The sequence below is a fragment of the Numida meleagris genome, chromosome 5, assembly GCF_002078875.1.
Source record: "Numida meleagris isolate 19003 breed g44 Domestic line chromosome 5, NumMel1.0, whole genome shotgun sequence".
Classification (NCBI taxonomy): domain Eukaryota; kingdom Metazoa; phylum Chordata; class Aves; order Galliformes; family Numididae; genus Numida; species Numida meleagris.
Genome location: NC_034413.1, coordinates 30,538,945 through 30,544,944, shown reverse-complemented (window position 1 = coordinate 30,544,944; position 6,000 = coordinate 30,538,945). Strand labels below are relative to the sequence as shown.

Here is a 6,000-nt window from a genome sequence, read left to right as displayed (position 1 = left end):
AAACCAACTGTTCAGGTTAGCAATCCTGTGCATCTTCACTGATCAATTTAAACATTGTTGACAGTTGAAAAGTAGTGTTTTGCTTGCAGCAAGATCACTTGTCCTTAACCACCCAGGGCTTAACACAAGCATTCTGGACTAGTTTTGGACTGGTTGTTCTCCCACTTCACTGACCAAGAATTAAGAATTCTTTTTTTTTTTCCCCCCAAACATTTGCAATATGTTCCTATAATCAGAAAGTAAGGGATATCACAAAAGAGGAGGAAAATGATATCAATTTCTAATCAAAAGATAGAGGTGGAGCTCTGAGTAAAAATAAAATACAACTTCCTGTTTTGCTTTTAAACTTTTTTGATAAAATGAAATAAATCCTTTTTTTTTTCAGATGAGAAATGTTGAATTTATATAGTTGATTCTTAAAACAACAGTTCTTGAATTTGCATTTACTCTCAAATGACTCATTGATACTTAGCTGCACAGACATTATCATCTCCAATGCTGTTTTCAATAATCCACAAAATTTCTGTTTGCTTAGATATGAATAGGACAGCAAATACATGAAGATACATCCAAATCCTAACAAGGATAAGCTAATATTGGGGAGCTCTGAAGAGAATCAGTCTGAACGGCTGCAAATCCTGGTTGAAGGCAGCAGAATGTATATTCCTTGTGCTAGTAGCTTCCTTCTGCTGGAAGAAACACTATGAACTGGTAAAACACTATTTGCGGCCCAGTTTTAGGTTTTGTTGTGCATTTTAAGTAGATTTCAGTGTTACCATATTCAGAAATACCTTGTTGACTCCATGAACCATCAACAGCCTTGATCACAGCCTGCACCGACTGCAGCCTGCAGGTTTACCCCAACACCTAGCACCTCTGCACTCCCTGCCTGGAAGTGATCTGCCCCTTCCGGCTGTGACTAATGGACATGCTTGCAATGTGCAGTCAGAAAAGGAAACAGAAAGGAGTCAGGAGGCTCCCAAAAGACAAGCAGGGATGCCCACTGGGTATGCACTTTCAGAGGTGTGCAGCTGTCTCTTGAGAAATTTTTCTTCTTACTGTTGCTGCACTGACTAGTAAGAGCATGCCAAACCTTCTTCATTTCAATTGATGCAGTGATTCTCAAGGAAAATATTTTAAGACGGTACAGGTGAGTTTGCTGAGCTTCATTTGCTAGCAGCAGAGCTGCTACAGGAAGCCTGAGGACTGCAAGGACAGGAAACAAACACACCATGACATGGAGGTGAACTACTCACTGTTTTAGTGTCAGTTATATCAGCCATAAGTAAATAAATCCAAAGGTCACATCACTAAGCTGTACAAGAGAGTATATTTAATAAGCTGTACTAGAGATTATGTCTTGTGTATTAAGGGACTGTTCTATTAATCCAAAACAGTAACAGCATTAATTTGAAAAGTCTCTATGCTTCCAACTGATAACGGTCATTACGTTTCCAATTCGCTCTGCCACATTTTAATTAAATTATCTCATGGTAAATATCCTAAAACCTCCATTACTTGATGGTGTTTCCTTTTTAGCTTTCCTCTTCTCAGACTCACTCATGAAAGATTGAAAGGTAAGCTTGGAAAACACTGCCATCTAATGCTGAAGAGCAGAAAAATGGGAGGTTGAAACATTGCAAGTTATTACAGTAAATTTTACATCATTTTTCCACAAAATACCACAATATTCGGAAATAGCTTAAATAAAGTTTAAAATACATCTGTCAAATGACATAGATTTGGAAAATCACATTACCAGTTCAAAAACATCTTATGGAAGTAAAAACATCTAGTTTACATGACTGGGAAATGCTTATATTTGAACAGCAAATTCCCATACTGCTGGGTTACCCTTCTGCTGTTAGAGAGCACTAAGGAAGAACGTCAGGATCTTTTCCCAGTTAGACCTATTCCTAACCAGTAAATAAAAGATGACAACTAACATGACCTGCAAATCATGACATAGAATGGTTCTAAAAAAGGTGTAAAACAATATTCTCATATACCACAATTTACAAAGATGACAATCTACAACAAAAGTATGAAGATAATTTCCTAGTGATTCTCGGTCAGGTTTTCAGAGTATGTGCTTCAAGTGTTCTTTTGACAAGCTTCCTCATGCTAGAAAGGCAGACTGAGCAAGATCCTAAACAGAATGGAAAGAAACAGAAGGAACATGTATTTACTGGGATAACTCTAAACATCTATCAGCTTCACACAGTCTGGGGTGAGTGCTTTCTTCTCAATACTCTTCTCTTAATAGCCTCTTGAAGTTTCTTCTTACAAAGCAATAATGTATGGACAGTTTGTTTTCCACCATCTAGAATGATTTATATATTATGAACTCGCATATAAATCTTATACTGAATGAAGGAATATATATATACAGTATTGATAAAACTGGAGAGCTCTTTGCAACATTAGAAATATGAGAAATGAGAGTATAAAGGAAAAGCTTTCTTCCAAGTATTTTACATACCAAAATCCAGCTCAAAGTATTACAGAAATTCAGTGAATTGGATTGATGTAATACTTTACCAAGTTAATTAAATTAATTCAAATTACATGGACAATGGAGCACTTGTATGAAATTTCAGCCATCGAACTTTTAGCACATTCCATTTCAGGCAGTAAGAACAAACTAATTTCACTTAAAAAAACAAGCACTTGAAAAATATGTTCAAATAATGGACCCATACTAGATGAGTTTCCTGTCAAGTCATTCAAGGCTTTCCATAGATACCACAAACTTCTGTTTACAATCCTTTGATTAATTACTGTATTCAACAGCACTCTTCTCCAAGCTGATCTGCTGTGAGATTTTATCCATAGGCATCCTTCATTAAATTCCTCAAATGTCCATAATACTCTTTCCAGTATTTATTACAGGACTGTGCAATCATAATCCAAACAATAATAACAAATAGGAGATGTCTTGCCATGACTACAGCCAGTGTTTTATAACAGTTATATGTTCAATGCTTTTACAGTGAAACGCTAATAGTTTCAGAAAGCATTATCTTATTCTTACTTGAAAATTAGTCCCATTATCTTCAGCAGGCCTGCCAAATGAATGTGGACCAAGAAATCTCGTTTTCATTTCAATTGTTATCTCATGAAATGTTACGTTAACTGATAGTGACAGGTTTAAACAATGTAGATTTTCTTTCTGAGTAAATTCCAACCCAGATTTAAAATTTTAGTTATTTTCCTTCTTCATTAAGAATATTCTAGGTATCACTAACATGTCATTATAACAAAATCAAAGCTTTTGATTTTGGTTCTAACTTAATTAAAATGAAGTTTTTACACATAAAACCACAAAGTTGTTTGCCATCAAAACCAAACAAGTATTAGAAAGATCAAACAAAAAGCAGACACGGTTAAATAGTAGCTAAAAAGTGCAAAGACATTTGTCAGAAAGCTGGAGGCTTCACCACAGAAAATAGGAAGGATCTTAAGTTCTGGAAGGCTACATAAAGGAACACAAGCCAAATACAAAGGACACAAAAACTTCTAGGAACCACTTGCAAGACTTGTAAAACTTAATAATATATCCATTTCTGATACACAAGGAACTGAATACCTGCCTGTCAATATGTAGAAGACACTACTGTTCAAGGTATAAAGAGATTGCTCAGAGAAGATAAGGTTATTGCATAAAAAAACTAAGGAAATTTTTTAACAAATTCATTTTTTACCATAGAACAATTTAAAGATTCCCTTACTGAATCCTCTCATAATAAGCTGTGTATCGGGGGATTCTTCTCTAGTATAGCTAGATGACACTATAAGAAGTAAAAAAAGAAAAAGAAAAAAAAACATTAGTGTCGACACACTCAGGTGGTATTCATCCATGAGCTCCAGAAGAAATCAACAGTGAAACTGCTGAGCAGTGGACTATATTGTGTAACTTCCCGCTTAGAAGTGCCTGACCACAAAGAGTCTAAAAGGTCACATACATGGTATCATTTCTGAAGAACTTGTTCCAGGAGAGGGAAGACCCGTAGATCTGATGTCAGTAATCAAGTGGTAGAAAGTGATAGAATCGATAAATAGTAGAAACTATAATAAAGGTAATTTGTGAACAAATATACATATGATATACTGGGAAAGGATCAGCATGGCTTTTGTAAAGGGAAGTCGCTCCTTAAATAACATACAGGATTCCTCTGAAGGATTCAGTAAGCGTACAGCAAGGAAGAGTCAGCTGATGTAATCTTCACACAATGCTGTAAGAAAATAAGCAGCCACTGGAAGAATGAAAAATAGAAGTATTTATATGACTAAATAACCAGCTACCATTTAGAAATGGCTTTAAATAAATAACCACAGTAAGTTAAAATAAAAGTAATTTGAATTTATTTTTCCTCCTCTACTTCTTCTTCTCCCTAAGTTTTATTCAACCCAGTACTTTACCAGTTTTTCTACACAGAGCTCTCATTCCAAAACCACTTGTGCTAGCAACAGTCTTATTGATAAGACCACAGAATACACAGACACTGAGTGAACTTCTTTCACTGTTTTCCAGGTCTCTAACCCAACCATACCTCTCCTTTAAAATTCCTTAGGATTTAATCCTCAAATATACATAGTCCTAATGCTCTGACAGATTTCCAAGGAACTACACCAAAGCTAACATTGGCAAAAGAGCTTCCTTCACTTGCAGGAAAAGATCTACCTTTCCCCAGACAGTTCCAAACAAAACCATGAAAATCTAAGAGCTAGTGCCCATACTCTATTTTTTCCCGCATGTAACTCTTAACAGAAACAGTTACAGAAGACGCAATTCCCTTTTATGCTTCCTCACAAGCCTGTGTGCCTGGATGGATACAGAAATGTCTGCCTCTGACTTGGCAGAATGCACCCAGCTTTTTCCTTGCAAGATAATGAAATGGTCACAGGACAGGGAACTTCAGAAAATAATGTCACCACAGAGAAATTCTCCATAAAAGAGAGGGAAGAAGGAAACCTTTCTGCTTCTCTCAAATATTCTGTGTAGGCATGACTTGACAAATTAATAGTGGTGTTAATCAAAGTCTGTTTATTTTCCTAACATACAAAAAGCAAATAACACTAGTCATAATGTTTGGTTTAGTTCATGTGCAATATTACCTAAGGGAATAAGATGAAATGGTTTTAACAGGTCTGCAGCAAAGGCAGATTTATACTGCTCACTGCTTGCACAACATGGTCTTAGCTATACATACTCCACAATATAAAATGCATATAAAGTTCTCTTTAGCAGAAAATGTACATTTATCTGCCCTTCTCTATATAGAAGAAAAACTAGTATATCATATTCTAGCAGCTCATGAAAGTTTAAAAATGATTACCTGATATTTCATGTTCCATTTATGAATCATTAGAGGAAGAGTGTTTTGATAATGTACATCAGAATTTATAGGCTCACTGATGAGGCAGATAATAGGCTGATATAATGCATTCCAGGGATTTAGTAGAAAAAGCACTTTGTTCCTTTTAAATGAATATACCTGGTCAACTCACCCTGCTGACAGAATTTATAAAACCACATATCCAACATTGCCACAGTGGCAGGAAAGGATAAGGATTGAGTCCAGCAAATACATAACTAGCTTGTTTTCCTTGTACCTTTCCATGACTTGTTCTAGCCATTATGAATAACAAGAATAGCATCAGTTCTCATTGTTCAGCAATGGTATGATTGGTCTATCTCAGTGTGCATACAATATGACACACAAGGTACACTCCCAAACTCACCGAACTATGTATGCTATAGCCACTTGAAAAAAGTACCAAGAAATTAAAATATTATTATATTGGAAACTGAACCAAAATATATCATAAGGTCTATTATCAACTTGCCTCTCTAATCGTTTCTCAGTGACCTACTCTAAAGAGATAATTTATACTCCAGAAATTAGGAAGAAGGGGCAAGGTGGAAGAGAATGGAATTTCAGCCTCTGCTCTGTTGTTTTCCCATTTAAAGGAAATAAAACCCTTGAATTTTACTGC

The 6,000-nt window shown here is 35.6% G+C and overlaps 1 long non-coding RNA gene across 1 annotated transcript in view; it reads right to left on the bottom strand.

The window, feature by feature from the left end:
• LOC110399836 overlaps nt 349-6,000 on the bottom strand; it is a 28,651-nt gene continuing 22,999 nt past the window's right edge. The window contains exon 3 of the long non-coding RNA XR_002439436.1: nt 349-2,149. This is a non-coding gene — a long non-coding RNA (uncharacterized LOC110399836). The remainder of the gene's footprint in view (nt 2,150-6,000) is intronic.